We start from the raw sequence: 11,753 nt of genomic DNA on the forward strand, positions 1-11,753 counted from the left end.
TGGAATGATGAAGCCGAGGCAGCTTTTGAGGCATTAAAGACCGCAATGACTTCCACCCCAACACTTGCCATGCCTAATTTTGCTGAAGTTTTCGTGATTGAGTCTGATGCTTCCGGTGATGGCATCGGCGCTGTTCTGACCCAACAAGGGCGGCCAATAGCTTTCATGAGTCGCGCTTTGGGGCTATCCAAGCGTGCATGGTCAACTTATGCGAGGGAGATGCTGGCTATTGTGGTGGCTGTCCAGCTGTGGAGACCATACTTGTTAGGCCGTAAGTTTGTGATCCAGACCGATCAACGCAGCTTGAAGTACCTCTTGGAGCAGCGTATTACTACCCCGGAACAGCAGAAATGCGTATCGAAATTACTCGGCTATGATTATGAAATTGTGTATAAGCCAGGAAAGGAGAATTCAGCTGCGGATGCATTATCACGAATGACGGGAAGCCCTTGCCTTTCGCACTTATCTGTTCCACAAAGTACTGTATGGGATCAGCTTAAGGCCGAAGCTGTTTCTCTTCCTTACATGAAGAAAATTGGCAAGATCGCTGATGAAAATCCGGGCAGCCTGTATACACGGCGGAATGGGTTGCTCCACTATAAAAACCGAGTAGTAGTTGCCCCCAACTCGGACATCATTCAGCAACTATTATGTGAATTCCATGATTCACCTATTGGAGGGCATTCGGGTGTATTGCGCACTTACAAACGGTTGGCACAACAGTTCTATTGGCCATCAATGGCTCGCATAGTGAAGGAATATGTCGCATCCTGTGATGTATGTCAACGGGTAAAATCAGACACATTGTCACCGGCGGGTTTATTACAACCATTACCTGTTCCCTGTCAGGTTTGGGATGATATTACGATGGATTTTATTGAAGGTCTCCCAACATCGGGTGGCAAGAACACAATTTTCGTTGTGGTTGATCGCCTAAGTAAGTCAGCACATTTCTTGGCATTGGCTCATCCTTATACAGCCAAAATTGTGGCCGAGAAATTCGTTGACGGGGTAGTGAAGCTACATGGTATGCCGCGGTCCATTATCAGTGACAGAGATCCTATCTTTATCAGTCATTTTTGGCGTGAGTTCTTTAAATTGTCAGGTACCAAGTTGAAGATGAGTTCCGCATATCATCCACAAACGGATGGGCAATCGGAGGTGGTCAATCGATGCGTCGAACAATATCTTCGGTGTTTTGTTCACCAACAGCCAGCAAAATGGAATTCCCTCCTACCTTGGGCCGAATTCTGGTATAATACAACTTATCATGCTTCTACAGGAATGACACCATTTCAGGCCCTCTATGGACGTTTACCACCTACAATTCCCCATTACCACATTGGCATGTCTCCGGTGAATGAAGTGGATCAGCAACTCGCCTCTAGGGACGAATTGTTGAGGCTGCTCAAAGCAAACCTGCATGCGGCTAGTAATCGCATGCAACAACTCGCTAATTCTAAGCGACGTGATATTGAATTTCAGGTGGGAGATTGGGTTTTTCTTAAACTTCACCCTTACCGTCAACAATCCGTGGTCAGGCGTGTATGCAAAAAATTGGCTAGCCGCTATTATGGTCCTTATCAGATTGAAGAAAAAATTGGCGCAGTAGCGTATAAGCTAACATTGCCTACACAGGCTCGAATTCATCCAGTCTTTCATGTGTCCTTGCTCAAAAAGAAAATTGGAGATGAGGTGGTTGAATCAATCGAATTGCCACCTATGTCTGCTGCGGGAGAGATGCTGATTGAACCTGAAGCTGTCCTAGACACTCGTTGGATCAAGAAAGGGTCTCGATTTGTCGAAGAAATTCTCGTCAAATGGAAACATCTGCAGAATGATGATGCCACGTGGGAAGATGCTGTGGCGTTACGGGAACGATTTCAGAATCTAAACCTTGAGGACAAGGTTCCCTTAAAAGAGAAAGGTATTGATAAGCAGCAGCAGCAATTGAAGGAGTCAAGTGATGAGCTACAACAACGGAATGAGCAACAGCTGGAACCGAGAAGATCATGCAGAATTCCTAAGAAGAATCGCAGGTTTATTGAGCTGTGAAGAGCCAGTCAAGGGAGGAACGAGTCAAGGGGGTCTTATCACTGCAGTGCCTTAGTGCACGGGAGGAAGGAGTCAAGTTTTATTCAGCAAATAAATGCCAGCTATGTAGCAGGAGTCATCCTGATTTTATGTAGTCGTGCCAGTATTTTAGGAAAGTTGTTATTTCAATTCCTGTATTTAAACTCTGCTATGAGACAGAGAGGAGGCATTCAATATTCAATAATATCAATTGTGGCTTATTCTCGCCCTAAGCAGAATACATTTGTGTTTGTTTCTTGTCTTTAATTACTTGCTGTGACAGGGACCTATCAAAGGTGTTCAAAGTTTATGGCTAAATTTTTTAGAGTAGCCATTATGTGATGTGTTAACTATGGAGAAGGTCTCAAGGGATTTGTTAAACAATCTCAAGAGTGAAGGCTAGCATTTAGAGCAATGTGTTTTCTTTAGTTTTTAGCAAGCCAAAAGCATAGAAAGTAGAGAAATGGTTGCAGAACTGGGGAGGGATTGGAAAATAACAAAGTGTACAGTCAAAAGTAAATACTTCTACAGACAATGTGGGATTGGGATTGAACAAAATTATTTTTGATGGCATGCTATTCAAAATTTTGAAAAACATGGTTTGCCCCAGTGAGCGAGACAAAAAAGAACAAAATATTCATCTGATTGAATATTGATTGAGTATCAAATGAGGTGTTTGCCTTTTTGATTGAGTAAGCCATGTAAAGAAGGGGAAGGGAACAAGAAAGATGTTTCCTTTCGCTCTTTATTTCACTCTCTATATTGGAAATTTGAAAAACTTTATGACAATAATACACTTTCATAATTGAAATGTCTTTTTGCGTTCCTTTGAACAATGCCAAGAAGATAAACAATATGGCAAAGTGATGATCTTGATGGATTGCTGCTGCTTTTGCTTCTCCCCGATGGCCATGCCAAAACCTTAGTGCTATTTTCCACATCAACAAATCTTAGTTACCTAACAAATAATAATTCAATAAGACCCTTTTGATCCAAAGAAAAAAAATAATAGAAAAGAAATCACTCCTCACATAAAGATTATTGAGATTGTGTTTTCAAGATACGAATAGAAATTTCAATTTGCTAAGAGTTGAGCATATGAAATGTAGTTGATGTAGTCTTTGTTTGTATTTCATTTAGTTAGACCTTTAATTCACCTTTTATTTTTTTTAATTTAGTGTTATATACCAGAATTTTACTTGACTTGAAAAAACAAAGGTAATCCAATTAAGAAAAAAAAAACAAGAAAGAACATGTTGAGCACTAACATAAAATCATTACAAGTCTCTCTTTTTTTGTTTTCTTTATTTTAATCTTCATTTCAATCAGCTTAAACACACACAAATTATTTTTTTTGCATATCAATTCTTAGCTATCTATTGTTCTCTCTTCAATTTTTATATAACAAAATTAAGTTTTTTACCAACCAATTCTTAGCAAAATCATCCCATCATTGTATATAAATTAATGCATTCTCAAGACATTAAAATCTCCCTTTTTAAACATCTATTTGAACTCAAAACCAATATAACAATATGTGCATAAACTCACTTGTTAATTTAATTCAACACATTAAATCATAGATGAATATGAAAACATAAGGATTAAATACTATTTTCTAAGACTACAAGGATAATATTAATTATTTTCTAAATTAGATTATTGTCATAGGGTTTATTTAGGTTTGAGCAATGCAAGTTTAGTGTTTTAACAATGTTTATGTTTTTTTCTTTATTTAATAATAGTCCACGATTTATTATTAATTGGTGTTGGTGCCATGAAGCCAATGACAAACCGGCAAGAAAAAAAAAATTGTATACACAAAATAAGAAATGCCAAAAAAATAGTAAAAACCATGTAATAATACATAGCAAGATCTTATAGTCAAAACTAACAACACTTATTAGACTAATTAAGGATGCTTTCAGAACTTTTCTATGTATTAGTAATTTTCATCAATTATTTTAAAATTATAACATTAAACCATGAAGAACCAACTCAAATACTATATCCCAATCAATAATCTCTTCCTAGAAAACCAATTTATTTCTAACTAGCATCAAGGATTTTCATCATTTGGAGAATACGTTGAAGAAGTGAGAAAAAAAAATATTCATCAAAAATTGAAACTTGAAAATATAAATTACATCATGGATAATAACAACTAGGTTGTCCAATTTCAAATCAGATGGAAAAGATTACAAAGAGAACTTCCAAGTTTGTAAAATTGTAAAATGATCTTCAAATTCAACTTGTCAGACATCAGTACCTTCAAGCTTCTCTTTGCAAAATAATCTTGTGCTCTCACGGCCATCCATAATATTTGTCCCCTAAAAACCATCAAAATTCAATAGAACTTTCAAATTTGAAAAGAAAAGTTAAACGAGCAGCATTTTGTTATTACAAACAAATCCCCATCAACTTTTAATTAAAAAACTTAATTTATATATAAAAAAGGTTAAAATCATATCTTTTTCATTTTTGTTTTAAAATATCGAGTTTGAAATAAAATATAAAAACATTATTCAATTTTTTGTTTTACTGTAAAAAATCAAAAATCAGTTTTCAATATTTTCTAAATAAACTAAAGTGATTTTAATAAAATATGTTTAGTGATTGTTTGGCTTTTTTGTTTTTTCAAAAAAATAATTATTAAAGTTATAATTTATTTTTTAAGTGATATTCCATAGATCTAATTATTAAAGATAATATTTATTTTTTATATTAAATAAGAAAAATATTATCATAAAATCAAGAAAAAATAAAACTAAGCAGACTCTAAATATTTAATAAAAAATATTTTTAAAGATAATATTTAATTTCTTAGATTAAATAAGAAAAATGTAATAATTAAAGATGATATTTAATCTCTTAAATTAAATAGAATAAAATATAAATAACTAAAGGAAATATGTATTCTTATCAAAAAGCCTTAAATATTTAGTATTTTTTTTATTAAAGATGAGATGATATTTAATTTTTTATACTAAATAATAATAATAATAAAATCATTAAAGATAATATTTAATCTCATAAATTAAATATAATAGAATAAAAATAACAAAATGAAATATATGTTCTTACCATCAAGCCATAAATCGAGGCTATGTTCTTGCAGCTTCGCAAATAAAAAGTCACTCCATTGCTTTGGTGTAGATGCTGTAATTGAACCACAATGGGGATGAGGAAGTAGATGATACAGCAGTGGTGAAGGCATCGTTGTAATTGACTCTTCAAATGAATCTAACTTTTCTGCGATCACATGGACCCCATATTCCTTAAGTGCATCCAGTGATGACACTGAAGAAATGCATAGTTCCAATTCGTCATCTCCATAGTAATCTTCCATTGCCATTTCACTTCTACTTATGTATCTTATCCATCCTTTAGACACACCTTTTGATGAATAAAGTCTATCTTTAAGCATTTGAATACCGTTGCTTTTATTTCTTATAGTAATAATAAAGTTAGTTTTGAAGCAGTAATAATCAAGTGAATAAACAAACCAAAGAACTAAGCCATGGAAGACTGGAGGTATATGAAATGACAATGAGCATCCTTCTTCCCTGTAGCTCATCCAATTTGGCATCTCACCAGGAAATGTGTTCAATATGATACAGGTGACGACCGTTGCACATTGCCTATATAAATATATTATCATAAAATCAAGAAATAAAAAATAAAAACCAATCAGACTTTAAATATTTAATAAAAAATATTATTAAAGATAATATTTAATTTTTTAGATAAAAATAATAATAATAATGATTATTGCCTGTATACATATTTGATTTCAAGGAATGCTCAGATTTTAGACATTAATCAATGTATGTGCCAAATGTGTGTGTTTATTTTTAAGTGAAAGAGAGACGGAAAGAAATAGTACCTCTACAACGCTCTTCTGTAATTTATTTGCTGAACGATTGAGATTACTAACAAAATCAATTTTCCAGAAAATATTACTTTGACCTTCGATGCCCTGAATCTCTTCTAACGAAGGACATTCTTCTAGATCTATATGTAGATCTTCTTTTGGCTCGAGTGGTATTCTTACTCTTTCCAATGATTTGCAATAACATGCAACCAAATGGTCTAAACTTGAGGGAAGATCTGGGATTGATACAAGATATTCGCATTCCAGAACATACAAGTACTTTAGCTTGGGAAGGAAGCCGATCCCAGAAGGCAAGCTAGAGAATTTGTTTCCACATAGATCCAATTCTTCTAAAGAGGAGAGACCCCTAAAATCAACACAGTTAGTTGTGTGATCAGACAAACCACCATTAGAAAGCTTAAGACATTTCACTAATCTCCATTCAGTAAAAGATGTTGGCAGCCAACGTTTCAAATTCGAAACACTTGCTGAAATCAAAGACCAACTTGGTGGAGCCGGATTGCATCCACGCAATGATAACCTTCTGACATACTTTAATTGTCCAATTGAAGAGAGAAATCGCTCATTTTCAATCCCATCGGCTAGCAGATCAGTTAAGGATTCCATATCACCCATGCGTTCTGGCAATTTCTCAAGTTGTGAACACCCAGAAATATTCAGAATCTCAAGAGATATTATATTGGCAATGCTTTCAGGGAGATACTTCAGCCTACAACATCCCTCCAGATTCAAGAAATCGAGGCTCGTCAAATTTCCAATTGATTGATGTACCTCAACTAAACTCGAGCAACCTTTCAGAATTAGTTTCTCTAGACTTGAACTGTGCAAGTTTGGTGTTTTAATAAGATTCTGAGAATGACTGAGATTAAAGATTTTTAGCTTGTTGAGAATCTGTTATAATAGAGTGCAAAATAATTGAAATTAATCATAAGAAGTCGAAACATCTAAATATAAATTACATACTGGAGAAATTTTGGAGATTGTAGCATGTTTCTCACCTTTTTTTCCTTCCATAGTTCTTTGAGGTTACTGTACTGCATATCAAGAACAACAAGATTATCCAAGGTAAAATCAGATGGAAAATATTTCAAAGGACATTGAAGCCAACAAATCCACCTCAACTCTTTAGAAAGCAGTTTGAAGGATCCGGTGAGATGTGCTCCGTTTATTTGGAGTAAATTTAAACATTTCATTTTGACAAATGATCCTGCGCTAAGTGATTTAGCTTCTGATGCTCTGACATCCAGTGCAAGACCCTCTACAACATCCGTACCCTAAAAAAAAAAATCCATACAACTTTCATTCAATTATTTGTAAGAAGTTTGAATAGAAAATATGCATGACTATGCTTTCATGTTTGCATTGAGCTCGTACCTTCTGCTGCTGAAGTACAATCCATGCATCCTTTTGATTCCAAATTCTGGTCCTCTTTCCAGGTTCTTTTGGGGACGCTTTACAAACGACCTCCCTTCCCATCTCTCGTAATAGATCATGCATGGTTACCATCTCTTCAAATAACTGCCTTTCATGAAATTGAATCAGAGACCTTTCACGGAGAGTTTCCAAAACAACTTCTGGATTGAGACGGCAACGGGCTTCTAGCACTTTTGCGACGTATTCTTTCTCTATACCAATAAAGAAGCATGCAATATCAAGGAATGCTCTTTGTAGTTCACCATCAAGTGCGTGATAACTTATTAGAAGCTTTCCTTGAATATCTTGGTTTGGAATTCTGCTCAAGTTGTCAATTTCACTTTCCCATCTACCTCTGTTTTTCCTGTACAGAAGAGCTCCGATAACCTCGAGCTAAAGGAAGTCCTCCACAGTAACCAACGGCTTTCTTCGAAAGCTCAATATAATCTTTTGCTGGCTTGGAGTCCTTGAAGGCATGCCTGCTGAAAAGCTGAAGGGACTCGTCTGGTTTCAATTCTTTGATCTGATATGTTTGATCTGCTTCACGAAGAAGATTTGAATCTCTTGTTGTAATAATTACTCTACTTCCGGGACGCAACCAACTTCGATCTCCCATCAATGCATTTAGCTGGTCCAGATGAGCCACATCATCAGCAACAACAAGAACTCTTTTGCGACAAAGTCGATCTTTGATCATAACCTTTCCTCTATCAACACAATTGATGTTAGCAACATCTTGTTTTAAAATATCATGAAGAAGTTGCTTTTGTAAAAGAGCCAGACCATTGAATTGTTTTGATGTTTCATTGATATTCGAAAGAAAGCAGCTTCCCTCGAATCTATAGCAGAGTTGATTAAATACAACTTTTGCTAGAGTCGTCTTTCCTATTCCTGGCATCCCATGTATGCCCACAATGCGTACATCATCTGCTGCAGTACTTACAAAGTCATAAATATCGTGAGCAAGATCCATACCTACCAGGTGCTCAGGAACATATAAGCACTCGCGACGTAATTTATTCAACACATCCTTGATCATCCCTTTGATAAATTTTGCTTCATGCCTGCTCACAGAAAAAAAGCAAGTCATCGATAGCAAGTCAATTAAGTATGCTAAAAAGAAATATTTTATTACTTCACATTGAAAAATGTAATGTAAAATTACTCCATAAACGTGTGCAAGTGAATCTTAGAGAGAGAAGGAATACCCATTTGCCATATCATTGAGACTCCATCCAGATAGCTTTCCGGCATCCTCAAGAGCTTTTCTCCACTCCTTCACCAACTTCTCTTCAAAACGCTCTTCATGCTTATCAAATGCCTCTGCAAAACTGTCAGTCTGTTTTCTCACATCTGAAGGATCAATGTCATAGAATATAGGAAGAACAATCTGACCGGTTTACTTCCTTTTGCACTTCAGAATCTCTACAAGTTCATTGAGACACCATCTAGAAGAAGCATATCCTTTTGAGAAGACAACTATGGATATCTTTGATTCTCGAATTGCCTCGAGAAGATGCTCGGAGATTTCTTCTCCTCTAGGAAGTTCATCATCATCTCGAAAAGTGTGGATTCCTGCTTGGACTAAGGCAGTATATAGATGATCTACAAATGTCTTGCGGGTATCTTCTCCTCTAAAACTCAGGAAGACATCATAGGCCCCTTCTGGTCTAGAATGAGAAGACTCTGGCTCTGTTATTTTAGCTGCAGAAATCAAGGCACAGTCAATTACCAATGGAGCAATATAACAAAGAGTTAGCTATGAAATTCCAAAGCTATGTTATTGAAATGAGGTTAATTGTATTCTCTATATAGGCTTACTGAGGTCAGCTTTTCTTCTCTTTCGCGAGGATGAATCGTTTTCTTCATCTTTGGATTGCTTGCGTTTTTCTTTCTGCATTTCTAAATTCAATAGAATGATATAGGATGAGCTGGTAAATGATTATCTATCTGAACTGAAGGCTTTCAAGTTATCGTTATGAGCAAGACATGAAATTAAAGCGAGAAAGAAGCAAAGAAGAGTTATCTATGAAATGGCAGAATGGGACACAGAAGTTAGCTGCAGAGTAAAGCAAGGTTCTTGAATACTGAAATTTCCAGTCAATGCAAGGCAGCCATAATAGAGTCAACATTAATCAAATAATATATTCAAATAAAATCAGCCATGTCAGGACCCCAAACAGTCCTTACATTAACAATTCATCCAAAAAAGTTATACAATATTTTTATTATTTGGTTCATGAGAAACTCTTTAATTATGGATTAAAATATAATTGTCTTTTATTTTAAGGAATTCTAATACTATATTTTGAATAATTTTAAGGAAGAAATTATAATATAATTGTCTTTTATATTTATTACAAGCATATTTTATTTCTTTATGTGTTTTCTTTTCTTTTTCTTTTTTATTAAGAATATTAATTTGACTTTGTTCTATTCTTTGAATTTCTTCCTAGATATATCATGATAGGAAACTTGTATCATTTATTCAATCTAATTCCTATTTTCTTGTTACTATCATTTAATTTGTTATTACTATATATATACCAGAAAAATAAATATTTTTTTTATAATTTACATGATGTGCCATTCACTGATTAAAACCATGATATATTTAAAGATAATTGAAAACTCTCAATTTAATTATTTTTATATATGATCCCATTTTTAATTGTATAATCATGTTTTTTATCAATTTTATTTCAAACATGGTTTATGCTAGAAAATAAGCCATTATTCAATATTGATGACCTATAATAAATATCTATGATTAATAATAAATTTTGTATAATAAATATCTATGATTAATAATAAAATATTTATGATTTTTTTATTCTCACTAATTAATCCCAAAGCGAGGTTCCAAGAACTTAAAGCAGGATTTTTTATAATTTGCACAGGATTTTCTATAATTGAACTTAATTCACTAAAAAATTCATCTTTCTTGCAAATTATTTAGCAATGCAATAATCATAAATTATAAAAGGTAAAAGGTAAATATTTGAGCTGGAACATTCGTGGTGGATTACTGGTCCCACACGTTAACATTATTGAGGTCCTCCATTATTGTTCTGTCTGGGACCTTTCTTTTTCTGTGCTTTTACTTTACAATCTATACAAAACAGTTACACAGTATATTTTTAATTTTTAAATATTAAAACATTATTCCACTAATATTCTTCGAAACTTGAAAAATATGTAAACGACATCTATAAACTGTTATATAACTCAATCCTGGCAAATAACTCCTCTAGTAACCCTGGTTTATTAATTTATTTACTTTGCTCGACAATCTTGAGTTTTTATTCCTGTAATCAACTAGTAAGGGGTTTCATTTCTTATAGTTATTAATTAAAACAATTATTTATATGATCAACTGGATTAGGGATTTGAGAGATGAATATTATGTTCCAATATGAATATTTATTACATCCAAAATAAACATCTCTTACTTGGCCATGAGCTTCTGTATCAAACTGCTAAGCTTTTATTGACTTGAACTAAATTATAAGCTTTATAAATAACAGGGACTAAGTAAGTGTAGCTAAAGACCGATGCCACGCTTGAGAAGGAAGAGCATGCAGGTGGAGAACTAATCTTAATAGCAACTGGGTTAGGAGGGTTAAAAAAAATTGATTTCTAATTCAATGTAGGAATATTTAAAGATATATGATATATGCAATAACATGAAAATCGAAGTGGATAACAACAAATAGAACCGTGTTAATAGAACTTGCAAGGATGTAATTGAAACAAATGAAGTTTGGTGACCACAACCAAAATAGGTAAAGATCTCAAGGACCAAGGTCATTGTGAATTCCATTAACTGCCAAAACATATCCCACCGCAATAATCTCCGGAAACATAGATTAAAGAAATAAGTGCTTTCCCTGACAATGAAACAACATGGTCAAAACTATTCTCGTCGAAAATAATCTCCTTCCGAGTGGGAAAAAAAAAAAAAAAAAGCAAGGAGATTTCTCAAGCGCGTATTGAAAAATATTGAGCTGGAATTTACTTATCGGTAATTTCGTGGCAGGTGCAGATTGAGTATAGTTTAAAAAGAAAAAAGAAGGAAATTGAGAAAGCATGTTTCTTGCAAATTGTTAGAAAGGCAATAATCGCTAAATAATAAATTATTAAGCTGGAATTTAGAGTGGTAATTTTTCTATTTTATTTTTTATTCAATTTCTTTTCTAGTTTTTTATTTAAAAAATAATAACTTTTCTATTTAGTTGTTTCTATTTTTTATATAAAAAAAACTGTAGTAATAGTATTTGGAAATAGACTTTGATATTTTGATGATTTAATAAAGAGATTCCCAAGCCCTTTTCAGAGAAAGAATATTATTTCTTGCAAATTATTAGCAATG

At 33.8% G+C, this 11,753-nt stretch overlaps 1 pseudogene; it reads right to left on the reverse strand.

Annotated features, from left to right (window-relative positions):
- Positions 1 to 4,066: 4,066 nt before the first annotated feature.
- LOC118058364 (disease resistance protein RUN1-like) lies at positions 4,067 to 9,491 on the reverse strand (annotated as a pseudogene).
- Between the last annotated feature and the right edge of the window lie 2,262 nt (positions 9,492 to 11,753).

This window comes from Populus alba, chromosome 19 (assembly GCF_005239225.2).
Source record: "Populus alba chromosome 19, ASM523922v2, whole genome shotgun sequence".
Lineage (NCBI taxonomy): Eukaryota > Viridiplantae > Streptophyta > Magnoliopsida > Malpighiales > Salicaceae > Populus > Populus alba.